General features: G+C 38.2%; 1 long non-coding RNA gene across 1 annotated transcript; it reads left to right on the top strand.

The window, feature by feature from the left end:
• The first annotated feature begins 2928 nt into the window (after positions 1-2928).
• On the top strand, positions 2929-4695 carry LOC138023880 (uncharacterized). Its single transcript, XR_011126814.1, has 2 exons — positions 2929-3186; positions 3929-4695. It is a non-coding gene; the product is annotated as an uncharacterized lncRNA (long non-coding RNA).
• The last annotated feature ends 11513 nt before the right edge of the window (positions 4696-16208 follow it).

Here is a 16208-nt window from a genome sequence, read left to right as displayed (position 1 = left end):
CCCAAATTGGTTTCCCGTTTGCGTGTAAATGCCGCAGAATTTTCGACGAAGAGTTTCACCATTTTTCTATCTAGGCCTTTCCGCACTCGGAAAGAGAAGGAGAGGTGGTATTTCATAACATATTTGTAAGCCAATGGATGGCAAATTCACGACAGGGTTTGTCAACTGACGTGTTTTTCGTAAGAATGGCGATTACCCCATTATTGTTGCATTGTTCATCAATACACATTAGTCTCTGAATATTGAAATTTGCCCGGCATTGTCCTTCCTTTTGAGGAAGGGTATCTGCTTATTTTATCCGAAAGGAGCATCTCGAAATTTAATTAAGTATGGTAGCTACCGTCGTGATACTTGATCAATCGACCACCGACCCTCTAAAGCCACATTTGAAAATCAGCTAAAATCTCTTTCCAGTGGCAACTTCTCCTTGTGAATCCTGAGGATACAGAATGTTAATGCCACACTCCGCAATCGCACAAAAACTGCCGTTACGTCAACTTTTTCATGTAAAGAAGTTATGTTACGTTTCGTTCTTGCGCATTTAATCTAACTGACGCTTTCCACTTTACAGAACTGACCGAACAGACCAGGCATTTGGAAGGTCAAACTCCACAATCCCATAACACACTTCAAGAATCATATATACTCCTCCAGAAGAATGCGAGAGATTATCATACAAGTGTTCCTTCAAATTGTTGCATTTTCTTTGCAAACTGACCGGTCTGGCCGGACAGGGTTTAGCGTTTTCAGAGAAATCATAGAGACACAGAGAACTTCAAGTGATTTTAACAGGTGACTTCACTTCCAAGTGAACAAACTGTAATGCTGTGTGGATGGCGGATTAAGACAATTAAGGACAGTGCCTACTAATTCAAAGCTATTTTTGCGCAGTTCATAAATATGCGGAAAAAGGAGATCTTAACAAGTGTTAGTATAAATACACAGGTGATTATACAAAATCGCGCACTCTCAGTGGCTCGCTATCTCGGATTATCAGCCAATAATCACCTCGACGGACAAAATGGCTGCCACTAGTCGTTTTGCCACTGTAAGTGAAGATGATTTCGCGTTGAAATGTTTTTTTTTTTCTCTTTTTTGAAATAATCACCTGTATATTTATAGTAAAACAATTATTCGCCTCAGGCTCAGTGATTATCGGTGAATATTCACCGATAATCACTCCGCCTTCGGCGAATAATTGTTAATTATTGAAAACCAAAAAGAAAATGGGGGGTAACCACGCATTTTTCAAACATAGTTAATCAACAATGTTTGTAAAAAGCTTCAAAATACAAAGCGATGTAAGGCGTTGTTTTCCAGATTGAAGCTTAATTATGCATTCCACATAGTTTTAAGCCGCGCAAATTAAAATAACCCTGTATTAGTAAGCATCACCCATAGCAAACCCGAGTGTCTTGAGATGCGCATAACGTATGAGCAATAACAATAGTAGGCACCGTCCATAAAATGGTGTCAAATGGATTGGGAAAGTCGAGAAGATTTGCGGGTAATGAGATGTGTGAGGTATAAGCGTCATGAAGTGTCCCCTAATCCTCCTCAACTACCACCTTTGTCAAAAAATACAGGCGATGAACGTGTCAAAGTGCCCACCATTCTCGTTCCCAGAATCGGCTTTTTACTGGGTTGCCGCAAACCCAGTCGGAATCTGTCTTTAATTTCGTCGTTTTTTACTGGGTTGCCGCAGGCAATCCCAGTCTAGAAATGGAGGGCATTTGTTCGGTGTTATTATTTTTTTTCCTTCCGTGTCGGTAAAAGTCTTGCCTGTCACTTCCCTGGTAAGTGGTATCTTTGTGCATAGAGCCTTCTGCGCGTATTTTCTTAGGATCGAGAGGGTAGTGGAACTGCGTAGATTTCTCTGGTGGACACAGTAGAATCATTAACTTAGCCTGCAATGGCGTCGAAAGTCATGTAACGCGAATGGCGTTTTACTGGATCCTTAAACAAGTCAGTTGGATAAACTACGCAGGCGGTGAAAACCAACACCTGGAATCTCAAAAGCGACGAGTAATGGACTTCGACAACAATCTGTCGCCCGTCGAGCAGAAATCAAAGTGAGCTGCATTTCTAAAATAATATTTACCAAGTGTGCTGTTATGTAGAACACTGAAACCAAATGGAAAATTCTCTGGTAACTTATGGGTTCAACAAAGACAGAGAACGAATCGAACACCTTAAGTGGATCTGTGATCAACTCTGCACAGTCTTCAGGTAATGTGACAGCCAAGAATTATTTGAATCCATTAAATAAATTACCAGCTCAAAATTGGCACGCACAGTTACTTCAAAAGTATTATCTAAAAAAAAAAAGAATCAGTTAAAACTGAACAAGTAGGCACGCTTTTATTGCGGACAATGACCTTTAGTAAATAAGCGTGGGGTACACTGAAGCATTGTAAAACTTAAAGGAGAATTCAGTTTTCTTTTAGCTAGAAAGACGTCAGTGATTCTTAGATTTAATAGCTTCTGATCCTTTGACAAACAATTCTTGCAGCTGCTACCTAATTATTTGCCCCACTTCAATCAGTTTTCGTGATTTTTTTTCTCCAATCAAACTTTGTCTTTTCTATAGCAAGGGAAATTAGATAGTTTTCCTTTTCCCTTCCTAAAGAACAGGTTATTGCATTGAGGCTACCAATTGCGAGACCAAAATGAAATCAATTTTTATAGAACTTAAAAACTTAATTTAACTGGCCGTTTTTAAAACTGGAAACTCTGGCTCAAAAAACTGACAAAACTATGACACTTTATCTTTCCCGCTGAAAATTACTCAATTTTTCCCACATAAGCCGGACGGCTGGCCTTTCATTAGAATGTGGTGAATAAGTTAATGCATTAACAGGCCTTTGTTTCCAGTGGAGAGTATTTGTATCAAATACCATCCCTTTCAAAGTGGTCATTTCCGCTAAACAGGCAGGTGTCGTGAATGGATATAAAATGATGAACAGCGTCTTGATTTTCCGCAAAACAGAAGCGAATTTCTCCTAGCTGTTGAAACCTGCAAGAGTCATAATCATGTCGGAGCGGTCTCCCTGTTTCTTAAAGATGACACTGATTGTTGTGTTAGTGAGCTTGTTGGTGATCGATGAAGTAGCTTCAACTTTTTGGAACAGCAATTATTGTAGCTACAACCCAGCATATTGCAAAAGAAAAAGAAACCTTTGGCGGGTAAGCTTCAATTTTTAAACACTTTTTTCTTTGACGAAACTCAGTTTTGACTGTCACAGGGTCACAGAAGCCACGAAAATCGCCTTTTTAACGGAAAGCCGTTTACAAAACTACAATGCAAAAAACTGGTCACTTGAGTTTAACCTGGCTTTTCTCAAGGGCTGGCTGGTTTGATGATGCTAGTCACTGAGAAGGATATGTATCTTAACTTCCATTGCTTTCGAAATAGCGTGATGAACGCTCAGTTGAAACTGCTCTCTCGTTTAATGTCCCAAAAACGAAAACGCTATTTCTCGTTCAAGTATTAAGTACAGATAAAACTAATTTCCATCGTAAAAGTGATTAACACGCAGTCTATCTGAAAGCTTCTAAGAAAATTGAACTCAGAAACGCCTTGACATTCTGTAATGTAAGTCTATTTTTCTAAAACCAACAACATCCCTTAAATTTCTGTACTTGTATACAGTGGGACCTCTCAGTCTTTGACAGTCAACTGCTGTTCGAAAAACTCAGAATGCCAAGTGTAATCCAGTGATAAATTTTGCAGTGTAATGTATTTAAAGTGGCACAACCATAACTACTGTATTTGAATTATAGAGGATTATTATACCAAAAAGATCGCGATGCAAAACACCTCAAATTGTCAAAGAAACGGTGATTCGAATTTTTTCCAAAACAGCCAAATGGCTGGTAATCCTGGTTTAAATAATATTTTGAACCTGGTTCTCATTCAATTTTTCAGATGCTTCAGTCAAGCTCAAGCAAGAGATCAGAAAAGGGACCAAGTAACATTCCAATTAAACTTCCCTGGCGATCGAGAGGAGACTGGTAACAAGGTCATTCACCGCAACAAATCAGAGATTATATCATGCAGGCGATAAAATCTGAAGGATGCGGAATGCTGAAGCTGGCCAACAAGTTTATTTTTGAAGTCATTATAGAAGGAAAAAATAACATTTCTATATAAGACTTTCAGATGCTACAATAAATAAAATTATCCCAACATAGAATTTTAAACGCGAAGACGCGCTATAAAAGGCTTGGTGCCTTAGACCATGAGAAAATTTAACCGTGGTCCCATACAGAGCTCTGTGATAATTTGCGAACAAAAAATCGACTAATGTCAATGTGTCCTTAATGTGTTATGAGATGTTATCTGCTGCTCTTTTTTTTATAGTTCCTCTTTCCTTCGTCTCCAGTTGGAAATATCTTTTAGGGGTTCCGCCTCATTGTTTCTGTTTGTTGATCGTCATCTTGGATAATCAGTCATGCTTGAATGAATTCGAGCAAAGGGAGAGCGTCAAGCGACCCCCTTTAAAGTGCGTCTTCGTGTTTAAGATCTCGCTCAAAACTAATTAAATGATTACAATTCTTTTTGAAAAATGCATAAGAAACCAATGTTATGTCATATTTTAAAACTGTCTGTGTAAACCAAATGCTGTGATGACGTCTTGTAAAATTGTTCAAATCAATTAAAACACGACGATTGCTTATGAGAAATGGAAGAAAGCGTGTCTAGTCGATCGGCGCCAAGTGCGACGTAATGAAGAACAGCAAGTCACGATTTCTTTAAGGTTAACGAAGCTTAAGATATTTTGGCCAATCAGAAAGATCAACTTAATTGCAAAATTACTTTTGACACCCAACTGAAAAGCCATTCCAAGTAAGAGAATCCCCTCCATTCTGCTCTAAGAGACTTTTTATCTTTTACAAAGCTATCTCGGTCTCTTATAGCATAGTAGAGCATCCTAGGCAGTAATGGGAAGGTCGCAAGTTTGACTCCTTCAAAGAAACACTCGTTTTTTTTCCGAGTATTCCCAAGTCATGCACCGTTAAAAACATATCATCTCTTCATTTTCTCTGGGTACTTCGATTTTTCTCTCTTCTCTAACGTCAGCATTATTTAACTTGGTTGAATGTTGACTTAAAAAGTTAGAGAAAAGTAGATTTCCTCTTGTCGTAAATTGACACCCTCCTTTAAAATATCTTTTAGGGGTTCCGTCTCATCGTTTCTGTTTGTTGATCGTCATCTTGGATAATCAGTCATGCTTGAATGAATTCGAGCAAAAGCACCGTTGAAAACATATCATCTCTTCATTTTCTCTGGGTACTTCGATTTTTCTCTCTTCTCTAACGCCAGCATTATTTAACTTGGTTGAATGTTGACTTTAAAAGTTAGAGAGAAGTAGATTTCCTCTTGTCATAAATTGACACCCTCCTTTAAAATATCTTTTAGGGGTTCCGTCTCATCGTTTCTGTTTGTTGATCGTCATCTTGGATAATCAGTCATGCTTGAATGAATTCGAACAAAAGCACCGTTGAAAACATATAATCTCTTCATTTTCTCTGAGTACTTCAATTTTTCTCTCTTCTCTAACGTCAGCATTATTTAACTTGGTTGAATGTTGACTTTAAAAGTTAGAGAGAAGTAGATTTCCTCTTGTCATAAATTGACACCCTCCTTTAAAATATCTTTTAGGGGTTCCGTCTCATCGTTTCTGTTTGTTGATCGTCATCTTGGATAATCAGTCATGCTTGAATGAATTCGAGCAAAAGCACCGTTGAAAACATATCATCTCTTCATTTTCTCTGGGTACTTCGATTTTTCTCTCTTCTCTAACGCCAGCATTATTTAACTTGGTTGAATGTTGACTTTAAAAGTTAGAGAGAAGTAGATTTCCTCTTGTCATAAATTGACACCCTCCTTTAAAATATCTTTTAGGGGTTCCGTCTCATTGTTTCTGTTTGTTGATCGCCATCTTGGATAATCAGTCATGCTTGAATGAATTCGAGCAAAAGCACCGTTGAAAACATATCATCTCTTCATTTTCTCTGAGTACTTCTATTTTTCTCTCTTCTCTAACGTCAGCATTACTTAACTTGGTTGAATGTTGACTTTAGAAGTTAGAGAGAAGTAGATTTCCTCTTGTCGTAAATTGACATCCTCCTTTAGAACATGCCTATTATTTGAAGTAATTTAATAGATATCTTTTAAAAGGTCTATTTTTCTGGCCTCGGGTTCGTCGAAACGGAATAGACGCGAAAAGAAAGACCAAGTTCACTTGAAAGCGTTGAAAAAAGAACTCATATTATTTAGAATTTTTTTGATTTGTAATGGAACCGGTCAGAATTTCACGAGCCTGCGTATATGAATTTACGTGCCCTTTTGGAAGTCTTAAGATAAGAATGGACTTCTTGATGCTACTACTTTTCGAGAGGAAAGATACACTTATTTTTGCAAACAACTTTTATGCCTTTCAAGGCCTTTATCGTCCTCAGAGAGCATGATGGGGATTCGATCCGTCAGAATTGAGAACGAGAACTTACTCATTAGGAACGGCTACAAATTCACTCACTCCGATGAAAATTCTTATCATTAAGGCATTTTTTGCTCTGTGATTTATGATTAGTGAAATGTGCTCTTCGATGGGTAAGGGATCCAGTGGGCAGAGAACGTCTACGGATAAAGACTGTCGCCCTAGGTCTGTCATTTCGAGAAAGTAGAACAAACTCTTCCGGCTGACTAAGCCACAAGACATTCTTATCACCAGAACCCGCTATTCTTTCGGTCAGCATCGACAGTAATGATCTTTGGCTCTTTCCGAACCACAGTGACCCGTGTCTCGATAGTTCCGAAAACGTTTCGGGCCATATAGCCATTTGTGAAACTGCGATCCTCTTATTTTAAAAAGCTGCTCTTTTAACATGTTTTCAAGGAGACGAAACTGCAATCCACGTGTTTTGATAAGCTGATCTTTGAAAATCTTTTCAACATAACAAAAAACAAAATCATTGTGGAGTTTGATGACCGAAAACCCCTCCGTTCTCAAGATACAGGAGAGTTTGCGATACTCGAAAATGGCCCGGAAACTTGCGGGACTTTCAAGAAACGGTCCCCAGGAAAGATCTAAGGAGATCGAGACTGATTTTCCCGCCAAAGCAGACCTATCCGACCAATTATAAACCATACATAATTAATTATTACCTTTGAGATCAAGAGACTTATCAAGAGATTGTCTAAAGTTGCTTTTTATGCCACGATGTATACCTAGCATGGACGTTGAACGCTTTTGGGTGATCTCTTGAAATCAAGAGTTGGCTCCAAGAAGCCCTTCTTGTGACTGCCTGTATCTTTACTTTTTATCCCAAATTATATCCTGTGGCTTGACAGTCTTGCTTGACTGAAAGCCTCATTTCATGATACGACTGAAAGAAATGGCTGTGGGTGGGGGGGGGGGGGGGGTGGGGAGAGGAGTGCCCTGTAAAAATGACCAGAAAGCCACCTTATCCCTCCTAGTGATTTCAGATCATGGATACCGATTTGGTTTCACGTAAAGTGTTTCACATTTTTATCTGAAAACGTGTGCTTTCGATTTGAACGCAAAGTGATCAAATGAACGACGATCTAATCACGTGGTTTTAAAACGCATCTTCATGGAAGAAACAAATTAGGTCATCATTAAACCACAGCAGCTCTCTGTGTGCCATCAATGGTTAATACCGGTGTCCACCCAAATTGGTTTCCCGTTTGCATGTAAATGCCGTAGAATTTTCGACGAAGAGTTTCACCATTTTTTTATCTAGGCCTTTCCGCACTCGGAAAGAGAAGAAGAGGTGGTATTTCATAACTTATTTGTAAGCCAATGGATGGCAAATTCACGACAGGGTTTGTCAAATGACGTGTTTTTCGTAAGAATGGCGATTACCCCATTATTGTTGCATTGTTCATCAATACACATTAGTCTCTGAATATTGAAATTTGCCATTGTCCTTCCTTTTGAGGAAGGGTGTCTGCTTATTTTATCCGAAAGGAGCATCTCAAAATATGATAAAGTATGGTAGCTACCGTCATGATACTTGATCAATCGACCACCGACCCGCTAAAGCCACATTTGAAAATCAGCTAAAATCTCTTTCCAGTGGCAACTTCTCCTTGTGAATCCTGAGGATACAGAATTTTAATGCCACACTCCGCAATCGCACAAAAACTGCCGTTACGTCAACTTTTTCATGTAAAGAAGTTATGTTACGTTTCCTTCTTGCGCATTTAATCTAACTGACGCTTTCCATTTTACAGAACTGACCGAACAGATCGGGCATTTGGAAGGTCAAACTCCACAATCCCATAAAATTAACACACTTCAAGAATGATATATACTCCTCCAAGCATACAAGCATTCCTTCAAATTGTTGCATTTTCTTTGCAAACTGACCGGTCTGGCCGGACAGGGTTTAGCGTTTTCAGAGAAATCATAGAGACACAGAGAACTTCAAGTGATTTTAACAGGTGACTTCACTTCCAAGAGAGCAAACTGTAATGCTGTGTGGATGGCGGATTAAGACAATTAAGGACAGTGCCTACTAATTCAAAGTTATTTTTGCGCAGTTCATAAATATGCGGAAAAAGGAGATCTTAACAAGTGTTAGTATAAATACACAGGTGATTATACAAAATCGCGCACTCTCAGTGGCTCGCTATCTCGGATTATCAGCCGATAATCACCTCGACGGACAAAATGGCTGCCACTAGCCGTTTTGCCACTGTAAGTGAAGATGATTTCGCGTTGAAACGTTTTTTTTTTCTCTTTTCTGAAATAATCATCTGTGTATTTGTACTAAAACAATTATTCGCCTCAGGCTCAGTGATTATCGGTGAATATTCACCGATAATCACTCCGCCTTCGGCGAATAATTGTTAATTATTGAAAACCAAAAAGAAAATGGGGGGTAACCACGCATTTTTCAAACATAATTAATCAACAATGTTTGTAAAAAGCTTCAAAATACAAAGCGATGTAAGGCGTTGTTTTCCAGATTGAAGCTTAATTATGCATTCCACATAGTTTTAAGCCACGCAAATTAAAATAACCCTGTATTAGTAAGCATCACCCATAGCAAACCCGAGTGTCTTGAGATGCGCATAACGTATGAGCAATAACAATAGTAGGCACCGTCCATAAAATGGTGTCAAATGGATTGGGAAAGTCGAGAAGATTTGCGGGTAATGAGATGTGTGAGGTATAAGCGTCAAAGTGTCCACCATTCTCGTTCCCAGAATCGGCTTTTTACTGGGTTGCCGCAAACCCAATCGGAATCTGTCTTTAATTTCGTCGTTTTTTTAGTTTTCGTTTTCTTTTTTTTTTTCTTTTTTTTCCGTGTCGGTAAAAGTCTTGCCTGTCACTCCCCTGCTAAGTGGTGTCTTTGCGCATAGAGCCTTCTAAGCGTATTTTCTTAGGATCGAGAGGGTAGTGGGAAATGCGTAGATTTCTTTGGTGGACACAGTTGAACGATTAACTTAACCGGCAATGGCGTCGAAAGTCATGTAACGCGAATGGCGTTTTAGTGGATCTTTGAACAAAATGTACCCTTATGAAGCTCAACGAGATGCTTTCGTGAAGCATACACTGGGTTGCCTGTGGTACGTGTTACAGAAAATCAGAAGGCACTGAATTGTGTGGTATTGAAATACAGCATTCGAGTCTCTGAAGAATAACAAATAAAAGAGAAGCGAGAAACTTTGGCTTCTGGGCTGACATGTTGATAATTTTCAAGTTCCCTCACAACTTCTTTTCACCACAAGTGTGCCCTCTGAGCATCTGACAGCTTTGTAATACTAAACTTCACTGCAGTTAAGCCCTGCTCAGCGGGGTTAGTGTTAGGATGGGAGACCAAAACAATAAACCTCTCATTAAACAGAAGCGTCTGACCGAAAATACTGATAACGCTAACAAATGCGAACTCAGCAAGGTACAGATTTTGTTAGCTTGCTTTATGCAAAACAAATATTGATGCAAAAGCAAATAACTATTGATACACAGTTTTTAGAAAGAGCAGAAGGAAGTTTCCGGGAGGGTCGATCGAGAATAAAAAATTTACGACATGAAAACAACATTAATTTTGAACCGTGAATATAGAATATAAAAAGTTACGATCTGCGACAAACATCGCAAAATCGAAAGTGACATGGCCGGAATTCAGCGGGCGCCGTGATTAAGTTACCGCGGCATGTTTACTCGCCAAACAGTGAAGCGTGTCAAATGATGGCAAGATACCGGGTTTTTTTCTGTCAAGTGTTATAAAGTTTGACAATGAAATGAGCGAAGTCAAAACAAAGATCACAATCGCCCAACTCTTGTTTATGCAAAGTCAAAAATTTACTCTCCAAGACGAGGTTATTTATCACCAGGTAATTCCATCATTTTGGAAATAGCAGCTACTTTATTATTCATCGACAATTTTTTCTGATTTTGGGGCTCATTTTGTTGAACTCAAGCACGCTTCCAACAGACCTGTTTATTTTCGTGACTTATGCGCTACCACAAAATTCTCCCCGTATCACATTTCAACACATGTATGCAAATTTGTTAAGCTCGAAAATTACACAACATGATAAAATCTACGCATTACCCCAGCCCCCTCAAACCTAACAAAATACGCACAGAAGACTCTATGCACAAAGACACCACTAAGCAGGGGAGTGAAAGGTAAGACTTTTACCGACACGGAAAAAAATAAAACGACGAAACTCTACGCAGATTCCGACTGGGTTTAGCAACCCAGTAATAATGGCAAGCGAATTGGATACTGAACAAGACAGGCGGTCGAATGTTAGAAGCGACGAGTAATGCACTTCGACAACAATCTGTCGCCCGTCGAGCCGTAATCAAAGTGAGCTGTCTTCCTAAAATTTTGCCAAGTGTGGTGTTTTGTACAACACTCAAACCAAATGAACAGTTCTCTGGTAACTCAGTATGGGTTCAACAAAGACAGAGAAGGAATCCATATAGTGGATCTGTTATCTCAGTTGTCTCGCTATTTGTCAGATTTGTATTTACCTGTTCTCAACTCTGCACAGTCTTCCGGTATAACAATTGGAAATTTCACTAATAAGTCATTGACTTGAATGGCGTTTTAGTGGATCTTTAAACAAAAATACCCTCATGGAGCTCAAGAATGGATCGTCATGATGAGCAAGACAGCGCTGAAAAATAAATATCTGGATTTTAAGAGACGAGTAATGGTCTTCGACAACAATTTCATTTTTCGCCTTTGGATATCAAGTGAGCTTTGTTTCTAATATTTTACTAACTTGGTATTATATAAAACACGGAAATCAAATAGCATTTTTTTATGGATTTAACAAATTAACATCGAAGGAATCGAACGCCTACAAGAATGCATCACAGTGTTTACTCAAGTCGCATCTTAGTTGTCTGACAATTTACATTTACCGGTATTTTGTACTCAACTCTGCAAAGGTGTAAAATATTTGGAAATGTGACAGTGAAGAATTATTTGAATGAAAGTTGTCGCTTTTATGCTTCATTATTTACGGTCAGCGTTCCCAGTCGAAAAGGGTTTTGATGTGAACTGTCAAAAATGTATTGATTGCATTTCTTGTTTGCACGCACACAATTGAAATAGGAAGGTATTTTTGCCTCTAATAGTAAATATGTTGTTTGTTTCGATTAATTTTTCGCTGGAAAAGGATTTTGCCGAGATATTTCCAGCCTTTGTGAACTTTAATATCATGTTGTGTAATTTTCGAGCTTAATAAATTTGCATACGTGTGTTGAAATGTGATACGGGAGCATTTTTGTGGAATAGTGTAACGAAAATAAACAGGTCTGTTGGAAGCTTGCTTGAGTTTCAACAAAATGACCCCCAAAATCGGCAAAAAAATCTGACACTGATGAATAATAAAGTAGCTGCTATCCCCAAAACGATGGAATTACCTGGCGATAAATAACCTCGTCTTGGAGAGTAAAGTTTTGACTGTCAACCTGAAGAATTGGGCGATTGTGATCTTTGTGTTGAATTCGCACATTTCTTGTCAAACTTTATAACACTTGAAAGAAACAGAAAACTTACAAAAACAAAAACCCGGTATCTGTGTCAAATGATGATTTGACACTGTTTCGCGAGTAAACACACCGCGGTAACTTCATCACGGCGCCCTCTGAATCCAATGTAACTTTAGATTTTGCGCTTTTACTTGTGCAGCCAAAAGTACAATAGCAAAAATCTCCCAGAACGTTTGTCGGTGATCGTAACTTTTTATATTCGGGGTTAAAATTTAATGTTGTTTTCGTGTCATAAATGTTGTTGCTGATGGCAAAATATTTTATTCTCGATCGACCGTCCAGAAAACTTCCTTCTGCTCTTCTCAAAAACTTTGTACCACTATTTATTTACTTTTGCATCAATATTTGTTTCGCATAAAGCAAGCTAACAAAATCAGTTCCTTGCTTGGTCAGCATTTGTTAGCGTTAAAATAGAATTTTCGGTCCAATGCTTCTGTTTTGAGGGATATCTTGTTTTTGGCCTCCCATCCAGATACTAACCCCGCCGTCAACAACAAAGGAGGCAGAGAAGAGAGACCCTGGGAACGAGGTTGTCCCAGGCATAAGTGGAAGACAGACGGAACAAAAACCACAAATCCAAGATAAACTGTGTGGTTGTGTGGGTACGTAGAAAAGCACCCAAACTGGTATCAACTGGAGGACAGTTGACCACTGAAAAGAGAATAAAAAAACCTTGCATTCCGAGGATTAGTTCTTTATAAAACAAAAGCTAAATTTCAAAAAGAAGATGTGATGCTATGTGGTCGTGAGGCCAAGCACTGCCGTGATCTTGCGTGGGATTCGATGAGTTACAGATCTTAAGATCCGGAAAGAAATAGAAAAATCTGTCTGAAAAACGCCATTCAGATAAGGAAAAGAGTTACCAGTTACCGAAAGAAGTGTCCTCTTCTAGTGATTTGCCCATCAGAAATAAGGTGTTAGCAAAAAGTCAATTTACGCTTTCCTTCTCAATTTTCATCATGTGGTAGGAAATAATAGCGCAAGATCATCTGGTTTTGGACGAAATGGGTCATGATTTGTTCCAAATTAAGCATTGAACTGTTCTAAAGAGGAATCATGTCAACTGATGTTTGTATCAGCTAGGCGGACAAGCTGTTCAATTTGTTAACGCTTGATGAGTCGGCAAAGTGAACAAAAACGACACCTTAAAATATAACTGCACTATCAGTATTTCGAAATCATGAAGTGACAATTGCTTAAATTGTCCAGAGAAGAGAGAGGATCACTACAATCTTTCGACATTTTGTTCACATCAGTTGTACAACATGGGCGATATCCGAGCTGGATTGACACGAACGCGGCTTTCGGCCATTGCAATTAAGGTAGAAAATGTCGTTGTCGTTAAAACTTCAAATTTGGTTATTTTACTTTGTTGTTTTGCAGATTACTGAAAAGAAATGTACTATAAAATGGCATGTTACACAAGCATCACGATTGTTTTCTCTCTTTTAATAGTATCATGATCCAGTATTGCTTCGCAGGTGAAGCTTATTCCTTCACTATGCCGATTACGAATTTGTTAGGGTTAGGGCATCCTTTAATGCCTCTTTCGTTATCCAATTGATTTTCTTGATACCGACAGCCTGGAATTAGTGCTTCTTTTAGTATTCAAATGAGAGCACAGCCATAAAAACCAGAGAAAGAGAGCGATGGGTTACAGTTTTTTACAATTCAGTTGATCTTTTCTGTTGAAAACTAAAGGGCTTTAAAGTGGAAAAGAGATGAGGGCGGAAGATAGTGGGCTGGGTAGGAAATGACTTTAATGATTCGTTTTAGTTCAGCTTTTTCTGTGCCAGGTTATTTCAAAACACGGTCACTGATTTAACCTAAACATGGTTGACACGATGGTTGCATGTGGCTTATTATAGGCCCTTAGCGGGAATTGATTTATGTGGCCCTTAACGCCTTTTAATAATATAGATTTCAAATAACGGATCATAGAGTTTTCTAACTCCATTTAATTTAGTTAAAAAGCATTTATACTGTAGTCTTTGAAATATCATACTATCATGGGAAGCCGAAGCCCCTCTTCCTAATTCCTCAGTGCCAATGATTTTTCCTTTTTCCTTTTTTCCTTTAGTTATCTCAGCTACCGAGAAGTAGAACTCTTAATAATATTGATTATGCATATTGGACCCAGGGCTTTGGAAGCTGCCTTTTCTAATTTAAATGCTTATATCATGTCTCGTGAAATCTCACATTATCGTCGTAAAATGATCTTCGAAGCCTTTCTTCCTGATTCAATAGCAAATAAAAAACTGTAAATGATTTTTTTTGGCATTTTCAAGCACCGATGAGATTGAGATACTGTATTTAACCTCTGAGCCCCAAGTACTGCGAAAGAAGGCTCTTCTCAAGTATGAGGGTCTCCAAAGGGTTTTGGGTTACAAGGGAACGTGGCTAATTATAATTGGGGAAAAAAGGAACAAAGGCAAAATGTCTCAGGGAACAAGGGAACATGAACAATTTTAGGGATCAAAAAGCTGAAAACAAGTTTGGAAGTAGTTTCGGGAAAAAGGGAACAGAAGCAAATTTTTTAAGGGAACAAGGACCCCCACGGGAGTCCCTTCAACATGTCAATATTTCACTACCCAAGAAAGTCGTGAGTAGAGTTCCATTTTGTTTGCTTTTAAAGGCATTTTAGTAAGAGCATTTCTGCAACTTTAAATGACTAAAACTTCCGTTTTGTTTTTGTCAATAAGTGCAGTTGTTTGATTGAATAGAATCTTATGAATAATTCAAATAAAAGGTACTCTTTAAAAAAAAAAAAAAAAAAAGGAAAAATCCCAGGCTTTAATAAGAACGGATAACTGTTCTATCTAAAACAAAAATCAAGCAACCTTAAGATTTCAAAACAGTACTTGTTAAATAAATGACTCTATTTTAGAAATTGTGCTGCAACCCACTGGAGATGAACACCCGTGGTCACTTGTGAACCATCTTTCCTTTCAAAATTCGCCTGTACTTCTTTGTTCGCTAAGACATTTTGCTTTTTTTCTAGTCTCAGTACAAATAATCGGGCACCTTTTTGTTCTTCAAATTCAATAACTTTACCAGCGACTCACGCAATTAATTTTTGTTCATCATTCAAGTTCCTTGACCCCAGTGAAAAAAAGCGAAGATTTAACTATCTATATCTTTGAAGCTTGTGGCATTTTAAACCAAAGAGGAAGGCAAATCCTTCAGGACAAAAAAAATTAGTAGTCATTCCGGGTTAAAAAAAAGTCTTGAGATCTTCCTTTTGGCAAAAGGTTCCGTTCATCAAAAAAATGGCATATGTACACTTAGGCGCCAGTGTGATCTATTGAAAATGCTTTAAAATTAATCGTAAGTGGCTTTGTCTACATACGATGCTCTCACCGTCAAAAGGCAACATTTTTCCGCGTCTCTTTTTAAAATAAAGTTAATTTTTACACGACCTTTTGGTATTTCGCAATAAATGACCCATAATGGAATAACCTTAGAGATGATAACGAATTTTATGCAACTGACAAAAATCCCATCTAAAACGTATAAAAAAAAACATTATTTTTGAGTTGAAGGATGATTATGGATGTTTCCCGAATCTGACAGAAAGACAATTTTGATTGGATTGCTTGTTTCCGCGATTTTTAATTAGCAGGAAATGTAGGAATATAAATTTAGGTAGCCTTCACAAAAAAATATCTTTCACGAGCAATGCAATATACAATCACGATAAAAGAAAACAGTACCTGCGTCTTGAAGATTGCCAGTGCTGCCTCGAATCATTGGAAAAATTACCAAACGTGATTTATTTCAGAAAAGGTCGTTTGCATGCAAACGCTTTGGTTGCATCACTGATAAGATTTGGCCACACCTCCGCGGGCGTTTTAAAGATGTGTATTGTTTGACGTCAAATATATAAACACAAGGAGGTGGTACTTAACGAAATATGCTGGTTATCCACGAATGAAGGCTCAAAGCATTGCAATCTAAACTTAGTGGCACTTTGAGATATGAATAGAAAGTTGGAACATGGCTCTTGGTTGGGATTTGTTTTAAGGCGTTACTCCGTTTTAAAACACTTAGGCATTCGCAGCAGGAAATGCAGCAATTAATTTGTTTTCTTGATAACCGAAAGCGTGTTTTGCAATAGTGATAGCTTTTTATCTGTTAATGGAACTTAGCCCTCAGGAT

This window comes from Montipora capricornis, chromosome 11 (assembly GCF_036669925.1).
Source record: "Montipora capricornis isolate CH-2021 chromosome 11, ASM3666992v2, whole genome shotgun sequence".
NCBI lineage: Eukaryota > Metazoa > Cnidaria > Anthozoa > Scleractinia > Acroporidae > Montipora > Montipora capricornis.
This window is presented reverse-complemented; position numbering and strand designations above follow the sequence as displayed.